The sequence below is a fragment of the Oncorhynchus keta genome, chromosome 26, assembly GCF_023373465.1.
Source record: "Oncorhynchus keta strain PuntledgeMale-10-30-2019 chromosome 26, Oket_V2, whole genome shotgun sequence".
In the NCBI taxonomy this organism is placed as follows: domain Eukaryota; kingdom Metazoa; phylum Chordata; class Actinopteri; order Salmoniformes; family Salmonidae; genus Oncorhynchus; species Oncorhynchus keta.
In genome coordinates, this window is record NC_068446.1 from 5,572,414 (window position 1) to 5,587,413 (window position 15,000).

Below are 15,000 nucleotides of genomic sequence, written 5' to 3' on the forward strand. Positions count from 1 at the left end.
TGTGTTTGACCGAGGCTACCTGGAGTGCCCGATGGGTGGGGTTTGAACTTTTTGGGACTCCTCAATTGGTTCCAATGCGCCCGGCCAACTCAATTAATAAGCACAGATTAAGTATTTGAAAGTAAACAGATCCTATTTGGGTCTAAGGTTCAAAGATATGTGACAGGAAGCACTTCTGATTAGACTATTGCCTGAGCTTGGTCTGGTAGATCCCCGTCTGGAGGCGAATAATGCTTTTAAGCTACGTCGGAAATCATAGAGGGCACAAACACACACACTTGAGGTCTTCACGGGTCCGGATCGGAAATTCTTAACTTGTCTCTCAGGTCCCTGTCGGGTCCTGTTTGTCATCGGGTAGACCCAAATGGACCGGACCATGGCTCTGTATAGTCTATGGCACATTTATTTCACACTAATAAGGTGAACTTATGGATGGCATAGCCAACATATAAAGGCATAAATGTTAATCTGAAGAGCAACTAGGCTGATAAACATCATTTTTTGCCACTCTGGTCCAATCAGGTCTGGTCTAGGTCGAATTGTCTTCGGGTCCATTCGGGTTCGGATCTAATTGGTCTCGGGTCCATTTTTAACCCGTGGAGACCTCTAACACACACACACACACACACACACACACACACACACACACACACACACACACACACACACACACACACACACACACACACACACACACACACACACACTACAAATCAAAGTTTATTCGTCACGTGCACAGAATACAGTGGGGGTTAACGGTCCTCTCCTGTCTCCCCTCTCCATCTTCTGTTTCTCCTCTCTCTTTTCCACTCTTCCCTCTCTTTTCTCCCAGCTTCCCTCTCGCCTTCCTTTTTTCCCTGTGGGATTAGCCTAGCAGGAAGCCAGCTTTCCGTCACTCTCTCTCTTTTGTGTGACACTCACACTGCTCCCAGCAGCCTCTCTGCCCCAGCGGCCAGCCTCACAATCGGGTTAAACATTCCGAGAGGGACGCTACGGCACTGGTGTCACATCCACTAAACCTTCAACCTCCACCCTGTTCAAAGACTACAGCACTGGGGTCAGAGGTGGCCGACAGACGCGGAAGGAAACGTGTGTGTGTGTGTGTAAGTGGGTAAAGTATGTGTTTGTAAGAGTGAAGCGGTACCACACGTGTGCCAGTGTGTATGGAAAGAAAGGTAAAGATCGTTTCATTCCCGAAATTAAAAAGTGCTGTCCAACCAGAGGTACATGCAGCTGGGGCTAGGGCTCTTATCATACCGGTCACCCAATGAAGCCAGGCTACTCCACGATCTCTAATCACCTAGGGAGAGAGAGTCACTAGCCCCCTGCACCAGGGCTGCCCAATTCATCGAATTCACATCGAAATCGCAATATATATATATGTGCAACAGCCAAGAGATCCACATCCCATGCAATATTCTGAAACGCATCTCAGACGTCTGTTTTTATAGTTTACTTCTGTGTCCTTTTTCCTCTTCTTATGGCTGCTTCCCACACACACACACACACACACACACACACACACACACACACACACACACACACACACACACACACACACACACACACACACACACACACACACACAGCCGCCGGGTCACTCAAGCAGCACAGTTCCACCTCCTGGCTATTAGATTCACTAGAAGTGTTCATGCTTTTCTGTTAGGTCAATGCAGTCAACCGAATGCTTCAAAAACGAATGAGGCTGCGTTCCACGTTGCTTCTTAATAATCATTCCGTTTCGATGATTACAACATTTCATACAAGTGTTTATCAAATCGCAATCGCAATTCAATGTTTCTCCCATATCGTTCAGCCCTACCCTTCACAAACCTCTATGAGCAGAATCCTGCTGAGGTAACCAGGGAACAACCAGTAAGCTTCACTGAGGGCTTCATACTAAGGCCAAGGATATACTGTACTGTACATACAGTTGAAGTCGGAAGTTTACATAGACCTTAGCCAAATACATTTAAACTCAGTTTTTCACAATTCCTGACATTTTATCCTAGTAAAAATTCCCTGTTTTAGGTCAGTTAGGATCACCACTTTATTTTAAGAATGTGAAATGTCAGAATAATAGTAGATAATTTTTTATTTCAGCTTTTATTTCTTTCGTCACATGGGTCAGAGGTTTACATACACTCAATTAGTACTTGAAAGCATTGCCTTTAAATTGTTTAACTTGGGTCGAATGTTTCGGGTAGCCTTCCACAATAAGTTGGGTGAATTTTGGCCCATTACTCCTGACAGAGCTGGTGTAACTGAGTCAGGTTTGCAGGCCTCCTTGTTCGCAAATATTTTTCAGTTCTGCCCACAAATTTTCTACAGGATTGAGGTCAGGGCTTTGTGATGTCCTTTCCAATACCTTGACTTTGTTGTCTTTAAGCCATTTTGCCACAACTTTGGAAGTATGCTTGGGGTCATTGTCCACTTAGAAGACCCATTTGCGACCAGGCTTTAACTTCCTGACTGATGTCTTGAGATGTTGCTTCAATATATCCACATCATTTTCCTCCCTCATGATGCAATCCATTTTGTGAAGTGCACCAGTCCCTTTTGCAGCAAAGCACCCCCACAACATGATGCTGCCACCCCCGTGCTTCATGGTTGGGATGGTGTTCTTCGGCTTGCAAGCCTCCCCCTTTTCCTCCAAACATAATGATGGTCATATGGTCATTACTATTTTTGTTTCATCAGACGAGAGGACATTTCTCAAAAAAGTGCCATCTTTGTCCCCATGTGCAGTTGCAAACCGTAGTCTTGCTTTTTTATGGCGGTTTCGGAGCAGTGGCTTCTTCCTTGCTGAGCGGCCCTTCAGGTTATGTCGATATAGGACTCGTTTTACTGTGGATATAGATACTTTTGCACCTGTTTCCTCCAGCATCTTCACAAGGTCCTTTGCTGTTGTTCTGGGATTGATTTGCACTTTTTGCACCAAAGTACGTTCATCTCTAGGAGACAGAACACGTCTCCTTCCTGAGCAGTAAGACGGCTGCGTGGTCTCATGGTGTTTATACTTCGGTACTATTGTTTGTACAGATGAACGTGGTACCTTCAGGCGTTTGGAAATTGCAGAGGCCTACAATTTATTTTCTAAGGTCTTGGCTGATTTCTTTTGATTTTCCCATGATGTCAAGCAAAGAGGCACTGAGTTTGAAGGTAGGCCTTGAAATACATCCACAGGTACACCTCCAATTGACTCAAATGATGTCAATTAGCCTATCAGAAGCGTCTAAAGCCATGAGATTATCTTCAGGAATTTACCCAAGCTGTTTAAAGGCACAGTCAACTTAGTGTATGTAAACTTCTGGCCCACTGGAATTGTGATACAGTGAATTATAAGTGAAATAATCTGGTTCGTAAACAATTGTTGGAATAATTAATTGTGTCATGCACAAAGTAGATGTCCTAACCGACTTGCCAAAACTATAGTTTGTTAACAAGAAATCTGTGGATTGGTTGAAAAACGAGTTTTAATGACTCCGACCTAAGTGTATGTAAACTTCCCACTTCAACTGTTTACAGCCCATAAAAGCACAGTTGGTTGTATCAAGCTACTGTGGCCTCCATCAGCCCCGCAATGTAATATTATTGGTTAGGAAGGCAGGCGTGGTCGGATACAATTTAGTGTGGCAGAGCCCAGGGAAGCCCAGGTAAGAGCTCTCCCAGAGTGGGGTAATATAACCTCAGGAGATGTCAGGAATGACTTACAATCGGATTCAAGCTCAACTACATGAGAAGCACATGTTTCATTTGAAGAGCAAGAGCGAGAGAGAGAGAGAGAGAGAGAGAGAGAGAGAGCCAAAGGCAGAGAGAGCGAGAGCGCTATGCTAAGTTTCAGCTCTAATCTAGTGTGGGGAAAGAGAGGACGGAGGAGAAACAAAGGGAGGACAGAAGTGTGGGAGGAGGGGGAGATGACGGATAGAAAAGTTCATATCCCAAACAAATGAGTACAGAGCGGTGCCCTTGGGATCTTTCTCTGACACTAATCCCCCACCTGGCCTGTCCAACACACACACACACACACACACACACACACACACACACACACACACACACACACACACACACACACACACACACACACACACACACACACAAATATTGCCAGACAAAGGCGGTTCAGTGTAGTGGTCCCTGCTGTCCTTGATTCTTGGAGGAGATAAGTTCTTTAGTAGCACCTCTGATTCTCCCATGGGGCTTTGCTGCTACTCTCCCACTCCTCTATGGCCTTAGCGCAGTGTGGAACGCCAATAGAAAGGTTGTGTGTGTGTGCTGTGCGACTGCAGGATGTACCTGGTGAATTAGCCAGATGGGGCTTAGACAGAAAGCGGCGAGCCGAAAGGTCCCTCTTTGCTTCACCCCGCTCTCAGCCTCTCAGGCTTAGTTTACACAAGAAGGTCATTTTAATCAGGCGAATGCCAGGCAACCTAATCTGCAGGTCTTTGCTTGAGCATAAACAGAGGATATCATTGGGCTCAGAGTGGCTCAGATACCAGTAGTCATGGAAAAGTAATTTAGTGAACCTGACCTTGAGACCCAAATCCCTTCCTGGCCTCTCTAGCCTCCTAGCCTCTACCCCCTGCTCGTCTCACACTCTTCTCTACTGGAGTAGGGGACAAGCAGGACGAACGTAACACTTACTTTCTAATTACCCCAGAGATTTATAGAGCTAGAGACAACATATTTTCTGACTAACAACTTATACATGTCCTCTACCATTATCACCTGTAATTTCATTTCTCGGGTTAATGAGTTGATATTGAATAGACCGAGAACAGAGCTACTGCGACATTACCTTTGTACCTGCTGGTGGGGTGTGAGTAACACAGGACAGAAGTAACAGCTGGCGAGAATATCTGTCTTTAATCCACGTTTCAGGTTTGTAAAGTTCATTACTTTCAACAAATGTACTATCAGCCACGATGTCATGTTTGTGTTGATTTGTATAATTAATGGTTCAGAATTTATGAAAAGGAAACCACACATTAACATCACAGTGTTGCGCAAACCACAATATTTTGCCTTTAATATTAAAATTGGATTAGAATAGATCACATATCACATAATAGCTACATTAACCATACTTGTCTCATCTCACTTTAAATGGGAATGTTTTTCACCATTGTCACTGACTATTCCTGCTTAGCCCTACCAATCTGGTTAGAGCGTTGGGCCAGTAACCCGAAAGGTTGCTGGATCCAATCCCCGAGCTGACAAGGTAAAAATCTGTCTGTGTCTTGATAGAATAAACATTTGAATTCTCATCATGCATTTCACATTTCCATGGCTTGACACAAGGTAATTGACTCCCAGAATCGTAAAAGATATCTATTTTTTTTTTACCACTAACCTGTCAATAAAAGCTTACCGTGTGTGAGAAGTTGATCCATAAAGTCAATTGATTAAGGCATTCTAATGTCCTATATCATTTTCAAACATTCAGCCACTTTTTTTGCTAACATTACAGAAGCAATATGAACGAGAGGAGACAATGGCTTAACCTTGACATGTATTTCAACCCAGGTTATCAGTTAACACAGTTAATACTTTCGTCACCTCTCGTCTCTCCTGTAACTTCTCCCAGGCTAACGCCAAAGACTGCTATCATTTAGTCACTAGACAGGGTTAGGAAAATGTGGAACTTTAAACAATTAAACACAAATCTTCAACTGAAAAACACTTCCGGGTCCATCTTTTTTTTTCTACTTACATCGCTCGAAACCACTTTTTTGTTGATAACTCTGCGAAACATTTTTCTTTATTTTTTTTTGCAGGGAGCTTGTCCTCATCAGGAACATGCTGACTTCACTGCAACATTCTATCTGAGGAAACGACTTTCGTCCCAGCTCTCCCCTACTCATGATCCTAGTTGGTGCTTAAGAACATTATTCCAGCAGTGTGGGAACGTATCACTGACCTACCTTAGGAAACTATAGGAGTTCTCATACTCACGCAATACACGAGAGCATACACGTATGCATGTATGCACACACACACACACACACACACACACCACCAAAACCAATCAGATTCCATGTTCTAAGATTGAATCCTGTGGATGCCAGAGTGGAAGAGAGAGCAACAAACATCCCATTTCTCACGTGTCCGTGTGTCAGAGAGTCAGACTAACGGATGAATCAGCACTGCCGAGGAGTGGGAAAGACATAACTCAGGACCCTGCCTGTTGTCTAGTGCATGTGTGTGTGGGGTGTACGTGTGTATGTGCACTCTGTGCACTACGGTCCTGGTTCGACTCTCAGGGCTGTTTTGCTAGTCCTGCGTTACCTATACTCCCAGTGGAGAAAACATGCCGGGGACACTGGTTAATGAGCTTTACTGAGATTCACTCTCTGTCTTTATGTCTGATGGAGATCACGCGATCGTCTCTATCTCTAAACTCTCTCTCGTCTCAGTCCCCTCCGTCCCATTCTCTCGGTCTCCTGCCTTGCTACTACTGTCCGAAACGTTGTCTGTCTTCATCTGACTGATAAGGTACCGATAAGGCCTCTTACCTATGGCACACACACACACAGTTTTGGACTGTGTTTCCCAGGTCTCTGCCAGGAAGCACAGCCGCCAGGGCGGTCTTGTTATCATCGTGTCTGATTTCTGGTGTTTCATAGTGGAGGAGAGGAGAGGCAGAGAGGTGGGGGGGAGAGGAGAGGGAGAAAGTGAGAGAGGAGGAGAGCCGGCCGGCCAGCCTGCCTGTCTGAGCGCTCCAGAAAGCAAACCATTAGCCTCTCTCTACAGCTAATGAAAAGCAGAGCGCTTTTACATCTCAGAAATAACACCGACACATCTATCATTTATTACGAGACCCCCCAGCCCCAGTTAACACTTCGTAGGCATTGCCTGTTGCTGTGGAAGGATGTTGGAACCATAGAATAAGAACCACTACATTTTAGTCATTTTAGCAGACGCTCTTATCCTGAGCGACATACAGGAGCAATGAGGGTTGCTCAAAGTGACTTGCTCAAGGGCACATTGAGAGATGTTTCACCTAGTCAGCTCAGGGATTCAAACCAGCCATCTTTCGGTCACTGGCCTAACGCGCTTAACCGCTAGGGTACCTGCCACCCCACTATTTCTATGGTCATGACTCATTTATATATACAGCTATTATATATACAGTACCAGTCAAAGTTTGGACACACCTACTCATTCCAGGGTTTTTCTTTATTTGGACTATTTTCTACATTGTAGAATAATAGTGAAGACATCAATACTATGAAATAACATGTAGTAACCAAAAAAGTGTTAAACAAATCATAATATACTTTATATTTGAGATTCTTCAAAGTAGCCACCCTTTGCCTTGATGACAGCTTTGCACACTCTTGGCATTCTCTCAAACCAGCTTCATGAGGTAGTCACCGGGAATGCATTTCAATTAACAAGTGTGCCTAATTTGTGTAATTTATTTCCTTCTTAATGCATTTGAGCCAATCAGTTGTGTTGCGACAAGGCAGGGGTGGTATACAGAAGACAGCCCTCTTTGGTAAAAGGCCAAGTCCATATTTTGGCAAGAACAGCTCAAATAAGGAAAGTGAAATGACAGTCCATCATTACTTTAAGACATGAAGGTCAGTCAATCCGGATCATTTCAAGAACTTTGAAGTTTCTTCAAGTGCAGTCGCAGAAACCATTAAGTTCTATGATGAAACTGGCTCTCATGAGGACCTCCACAGGAAAGGAAGACCAAATTTGAGATTTTTCTTTCCAACCACTGTGTCTTTGTGAGATGCAGAGTAGGTGAACAGATAATCTCTGCATGTGTGGTTCCCACCATGAAGCATGGAGGAGGTTCCCACCATGGAGGAGGTGGTGTGATGGTGTGGGGGTGATCTGCTGGTGACACGGTCTGCATGGCTACCACAGCATTCTGCAGCCATCCCATCTGGTTTGCGCTTAGTGGAACTATCAGGACAATGACCCAACAGACCTCCAGGCTGTGTAAGGGCTATTTGAGCAAGGATGAGAGCGATGGAGTGCTGCATCAGAAGACCTGGCCTCCAGAATCACCCGACTTCAACACAGTTAAGATCTTTGGGATGAGTGGGACCGCAGAGTGAAGGAAAATCAGCCAACAAGTGCTCAGCATATGTGGGAACTCCTTCAAGACTGTTGGAAAAGCATTTCAGGTGAAGCTGCTTGAGAGACTGCCAAGAGTGTGCAGAGCTGACATCAAGGCAAACGGTGGCTACTTTGAAGAATCTAAAAATATATATATATTTTGATTTGTTCAACACTTTTTTGGTTACTACATGATTCCATATGTATTATTTCATAGTTTTGATGTCGTCACTATTATTCTACAATGTAGAAAATAGTAAAAACAAAGAAAAACCCTTGAATGAGTAGGTGTATCCAATATTTTGAACGGTACTGTATCATTTGACAAATTCTAGTTCTATGAATGTGTTGTTGTTAATCTCAGAGAGAGAGAGAGAGAGAGAGAGAGAGAGAGAGAGAGAGAGAGAGAGAGAGAGAGCAGAGACAGAGAGACAGAGAGAGAGAGAGAGAGAGAGAGAGAGAGAGAGAGAGAGAAGCGGTATCACAAAAGGAGCTTTGTGAACCACTCATGGGAGAAAGAGAGAAGGGAAAACATTTAAACAAATTGGTTACGCTACAAAGACATCCTCTCTGAAATGCTTGTCCAGAGACAGTTGTAGATGGCAATAATGTTTTTGTAACTCTACAGGGTAGTGGTTGACCGACTGACGGCTATGCCCAAGACAGTGACAGACATCGTTCTCTGTCTGTTTTTACAACGCTGATTCCACCACATTTGTATGGAGGAAAGTACTGTCGTTAGATACAATTAAGAGAATACTTATTATTTTTAGGGTAGTTCCATCCCTTTCATCATCTTATAACTCAAGGTAGGGGTTCTCTTGGTCTTGGTACAGCTTAGCTAGGAGCGTAAACTATGCTTTTGGGAGCATACAGTACAGTCTGGTGGCCATTTCTCTACACCTCTATGCAATCTAAATTAATTTATCAGCTGGTGTGAAGGGGTAAAATTTCCCATCTGCTTAATACAACACTTAGAAGAGAGCTTCTCACTATTAATCAGCTGTCCAGGTGACGTTTCCTTCTACGATGAAGAAAACACACAGGAGAGTTACACGGAACCCAAACCGGCTGCGCGCGAGCGCCATCGTGCATAAATGTATTTTGTCCCCCCACACCAAACGCGATCACGACACGCAGGTTATAATATCAAAACAAACTCTGAACCAATTACATTAATTTGGGGACTGGTCGAAAAGCATTAAACCTTCATGGCAATTTAACTAGCTAGCTAATTTGTCCTATTTAGCTAGCTTGCTGTTGCTAGCTAATTTGTCCTGGGATGAGTTGTTATTTTACCTGAAATGCACAAGGTCCTCTACTCTGACAATTAATCCACACATAAAAACGGTCAACCGAATCGTTTCTAGTCATCTAGACCTTCTAGGCTTTTAATCTTGACTTTATATTGCGATTGGCAACTTTCATAAAAGTAATTCGTCTTTCAGTCACCCATGTGGGTATGACCAATGAGGAGATGGCACGTGGGTACCTGCTTCTATAAACCAATGAGGAAATGGGAGAGGAAGGACTTGCAGCGCGATCTGTGTCAGAAATAGAACTGACTTCTATTTTAGCCCTTGGCAACGCAGACGTTCGTTCGTTGGCGCGCGCGAGCAGTGTGGGTGCAGAAATGGAATAATACAGATTTCTACATTTATTTTGCATCACTCGCACACACGAGCGGTGTAGTCAGCCTGTTAGAAAGTCTGATTAGGGAAAGAGCAAGAGTATAACAGAGACTGGGTTTGGGTGGCATCCAGATTGCCACACCTTGATACTTTGCCTGTTCTATCCCGGGATTTATACTATTGCCGATAATTGTATTTATTTGTATTTAACTAGGCAAGTTAAGAACACATTCTTACTTACAATGACAGCCTAGGAACAATGGGTTAACTGCCTTATTCAGGGGCGAAATTACAGATTTTTACCTTGTCAGCTCTGGGATTTGCTCGAGCAACCTTTCAGTTACTGGCCCAACGCTCTAACCACTACACTACCTGCCGCCCCTACACTCTAACCACTACACTACCTGCCGCCACTACACTCTAACCACTACACTACCTGCCGTCCCTACACTCTAACCACTACACTACCTGCCGCCCCTACACTCTAACCACTACACTACCTGCCGCCCCTACACTCTAACCACTACACTACCTGCCGCCCCTACACTCTAACCACTACACTACCTGCCGCCCCTACACTCTAACCACTACACTACCTGCCGCCCCTACACTCTAACCACTACACTACCTGCCGCCCCTACACTCTAACCACTACACTACTTGCCGCCCCGAAAGGGGCACATTTTCTTTATTTAAAAAAACATTTGGAGCAAAAACAATGTAACTTCGTACAGTTACTGACCTAAACTATACAAGAATACAATTACATTTTAAAAAATGCTTCTCACAGTTTGCTGCACTCACAAAACAAATATTAGCCAGCAAGGCTCTTGATCCAGGAGGGGATTCTCTGGTGTTTGCAAGTGAATGCTTAACTTTTTTTAAGAAGCTAACCACTTAGCTAGTAATAAGATCCCCGGCCACATGCTGCAATGACAGTGAGTGACAAGACTCCGGTCTCTGGTCGTTGTGTGCATGTAAACAAACACCCCATGACATGACACTGAGGGCTGCCATAAAGCAACATAATAATGTGACAGATGAAATGAAGAACACAAATGTTCTTTCTCTCCTAACGTAGTATTGCACAAGTTGACTGCAGGTATGGACTTAAAAAGTAGCTACAATTATTCAAATCTATTAAAACAATGTTTCTGTTGGTTCAAACCGTATTGGTGCTATTGAAAAACAATCCCATGGCTTTTTCCAAATACCCCCAGAATACGGTATACGGCATACTGCCCAAGCCAAATTGAGACAGTCGAAGAGAGAGGGAGAGGGAGGGAGAGAGAGAGGAAAAGGGAGGGAGAGAAGGAGAGAGGGGGCGAGAGGGTGTGTAAGAGAGAGTAGTGAGAAAGTTTGAGAAAGAACAATAGTATATTAGAAAGTATGACAAAGAGAGGGAGGGAGAGAGAGATGGAAAGAGCTTGTGACGAAACACTGGTGTCTTTTGACCCTCTCACTGTGGTGGTGAGGGGGGAGGGGGCAGGGGGTGTGCAAGGTTTGTTATAGAACACCTGCCTCCACTTAACCCTTCTCAGGCGTTCTGCTTGAGCTGCCTCTTTCAGCCCTCTCTCTCCGATCCCCGTTCTGCCCCCATTCATGCATGGGGTGTCCCGCAGGCACAGGGGCCTCTGTCCCTCTCCTTCCCAAACACCAGGCCAGCTGGGGGCCTTTAGGACTGGGGTTGGCCCTGGGGATGGGGCTGAGACTGAGGCAGCCACCCCAACACTCCCACAGCCAGTCAGCCACCATCTGCATTCATGTCACACTAGTCCAATCCCCCAACATACATTGGCAAAGACTGGGGCAGAAATACAAAACACACACACACGAATACCCACAAACACCAATACCCACACATACATCATCCCCAACCCCAGCCCAACTGATCGTTATGCCAATCAAGGGTGTCTGTTAGGTCAAGAGTTATTCACATCACATTAGAGGACATGGGGTTCCTCTATTCAGGACCCACCACAGGCAAGGCCCCCCTTTCCCCACGCCTCGTAAAAGACTGGCCCCTCTCCTCACCCCCTTCCTCTCACCCTGACTCTCCCTCTTCCCCCCCCAAATCCCTGTTCCCCTAAACTCGCTTTCCTTTCCCCCTCTTTTTCTCTTCTCCCCTGGCCCCTCTCCTCGTTCCCTTTGACCATGAACCATAGCTGCAGTGTTCCCTGGTCCAATTACTCTGATTACCCATGTCTACATTAGGCACCGCCCCTGTCCCTGGTAATGGCTTCTCTGGGGGTGGCTTTCCCTAAACTGTGTGTGGTAGTTCTCATCACTAGGTTTGTTTAATATGGTGTCTGAGCCTGAGAAGAGGCTGTATTAACCACTGACAGACAGTCCTCATTGTACTTTCTCTCTCTCCTCCTTGCATCATTGACTCACCCGAGTGCTCCAGCTGCTCTCAATGGTCTGAGAATCTCTATTCGCTTTCCTTGAAAAAAATACTTGAAAAACACAAAGAATGCCGTTTTAGTTTAAACATAACCAGTATTATCAAAGAGTAGGCGCTAAGTAAAACGAAACGGCTTTATTCTCTTACCGGCAGTTTGAAAAATAGCAACGCACAGTGATCTGGCTGATTCAGGAGCTTTTTGTTGGAGCGAGTTACACAAATACACTACAGTAGTCACTCAGTACTATGAACATTCTTCAACTTTCAACTGTTCATTGCCAAAGAATTCACAACTTTCTCAGAAGTCCTTAACCTTTTACTGCAGTGGGTTAAGTCAGGGCCACACAGAGTGTTTCTTGGTAGTCCTAAACAAATCTACTTTGAAACAAAAGTATACACTTCAGACACATGGTCCTGGGCTTAAACAAAAGAAGACATCTGTACCATGTCAGATAGAGTTTAAATGTATTCAGTTTTGCGTACCAATGTTACATTTTGTATATATCACGGAAAACGGAAAAATATATAAAACTGAACACTACAAAAATACAAAATAACACTGTGAACGAACAAACAAAAATCGAAACAGTCCCGTGTGGTACAGGCACAGGAAACAATCACCCACAACTCAAAGGTGAAACCAGGCAACCTCAGTATGGTTTTCAATCAGGGACAACGATTGACAGCTGCCTCTGATTGAGAACCATACCAGGACAAACACAGAAATCCCAAATTATAGAAGGAAGAACATAGACACATGTTCTAAAACCATGACATCATTTTCTGCTGTTTAAATTCACAGTCAACTTACTGTATGTCAACTTCTGGCCCACTGGAATTGTGATACAGTGAATTATAAGTGAAATAATCTGTCTGTAAACAATTGTTGGAAAAATGACTTTGTCATGCACAAAGTAGATGTCCTAACTGACTTGCCAAAACTATAGTTTGTAAACAAGAAATTTGTGGAGTGGTTGAAAAACAAGTTTTAATGATTCCAACCTAAGTGTATGTAAACTTCCTATTTCAACTGTGTGTCATATACAGTGTCCACGTTGATGATCACTGTGTTTGATGTGCAGTTCCACGGCGTCAAATCCCTTGGTTGTTCTGAACAGAATGAGCCCGTTTGTCTATTGTGGAGAAGATTTGCCACGAAACACGCACCTGAATGACACCTTTCTATGCACGCCAGCATTACGATCTGTTTCTCTGACTTGCCCTGTGAAAGCCTACAAATGTTAAGATTGTATTTTATAACTTAACTATTCATGTTGGCAATAGAACAAGCTTTCAAATGATGCCCGTCTGACTCAGTTTTTGGATTGCGTAAATACCAGTAATTGTGCGAGGGCGGCGATGCAGGGTTGTGTTCCAAACAAAACAACTAGCCTCCTTGCTTTAGTCCCTCAATGGCACAGCTTGGAGAGTTAAAAATATATATATATATATACTTTTAGTTGAAGACTTAATTACTTAGGAACTGTGCACAGTTTGGAGAGGTGTGTGGCCACTTGGAGACACCAGTTAATCCTCTCACTCAAACCCTTGTGATGTTGTTGTCTTATGTTGCACCTACCCCACGTTTCCCAGGAATAGTCGTATCATGTTGCTGAATGTATGCAGAGTATTTTCAGATTTGGTTATCAACAAATGCCGTGAAAAGTACAGTAAAATGCACATAAAATCAACGGTGTAATTGATTGGTTCAGTCTTCTGTCAGGTAAACTGTTGTGTCCTCAACTTTGGTCTAATCATTTTCTCCAAAGTGTTCCCTTTCAATTTCTAATATGCTTTTCATATTTCTTCTGTAAGAAACATTTCGATTGAGTTTCCCACAGGTGTAAAGGCTTAAGTACCTCTACCAAATAATATCCAGCTAAACATTTTGGGAAATATTTAAACACATCCTGTCTTTTAGCAACTTAATCGAGCGATTCACAAGAACGGAAGCACTCATTTCGGTATGCTCTCCTTTTTCCCACAACTCTGATTATGTAAGAGTGGTTACCGGGAGCATTGTCTGACTGACAGCCAGGTGGTACTTTAGCGGTGTAAGATGAGCGGGATTGGCCGTAACCACGACTACGTTGTTTATTCACCGGCCAATTGGTGTGAAACACTGATATCCTGCGACCGAGGGCGAGAGGAAAAGGCACAAAAGGCTCCCAAATCTCCCCCTGATCCCTGCTTTGATAGACAGGGCTCCAAAAATAACACCCACTAAGGAGCCCTCTTCCTGTCCAGAGGAGGGAGACCGGGAGAGAGAGGAAGGCCAGGAAAGAGGGAAATGGAGAGTGGCAGGGACAGAAAGACAGGGGAATTGAAGGAAATGAGGGGAAAAGGGAGAGCGTGACAGAGGGAAATGAGTAGCTAGAGAACTGACCAGGGAAGCAGTGGCAGATAGAAAACACTTGAGAGTGGGCAGTACTATTTTTATGTGTCAGAGAAAGGAGAGTTAGGGGTGGTGATCCTGGATGTGTCAGAGAAAGGAGAGTTAGGGGTGGTGATCCTGGATGTGTCAGAGAAAGGAGAGTTAGGGGTGGTGATCCTGGATGTGTCAGAGAAAGGAGAGTTAGGGGTGGTGATCCTGGATGTGTCAGAGAAAGGAGAGTTAGGGGTGGTGATCCTGGATGTGTCAGAGAAAGGAGAGTTAGGGGTGGTGATCCTGGATGTGTCAGAGAAAGGAGAGTTAGGGGTGGTGATCCTGGATGTGTCAGAGAAAGGAGAGTTAGGGGTGGTGATCCTGGATGTGTCAGAGAAAGGAGAGTTAGGGGTGGTGATCCTGGATGTGTCAGAGAAAGGAGAGTTAGGGGTGGTGATCCTGGATGTGTCAGAGAAAGGAGAGTTAGGGGTGGTGATCCTGGATGTGTCAGAGAAAGGAGA

The 15,000-nt window shown here is 44.4% G+C and overlaps 1 protein-coding gene across 4 annotated transcripts in view; it reads right to left on the bottom strand.

The window, feature by feature from the left end:
- LOC118359383 (inactive tyrosine-protein kinase transmembrane receptor ROR1-like) overlaps positions 1-15,000 on the bottom strand; it is a 217,391-nt gene that overhangs the window by 178,411 nt on the left and 23,980 nt on the right. Inside the window, exons 1-2 of one of the 4 annotated variants that reach the window (XM_052480107.1) lie at positions 12,262-14,657; positions 12,105-12,166 (exon numbers count right to left, since the gene is read on the bottom strand). The exons of 2 other annotated variants lie outside the window; for them this stretch is intronic. The gene's annotated coding sequence lies outside the window, so the exon portion shown is untranslated. Of the gene's footprint in view, positions 1-12,104; positions 14,658-15,000 lie in introns of those variants that run through there. One more of the 4 variants, XM_052480106.1, reaches the window with a different exon arrangement.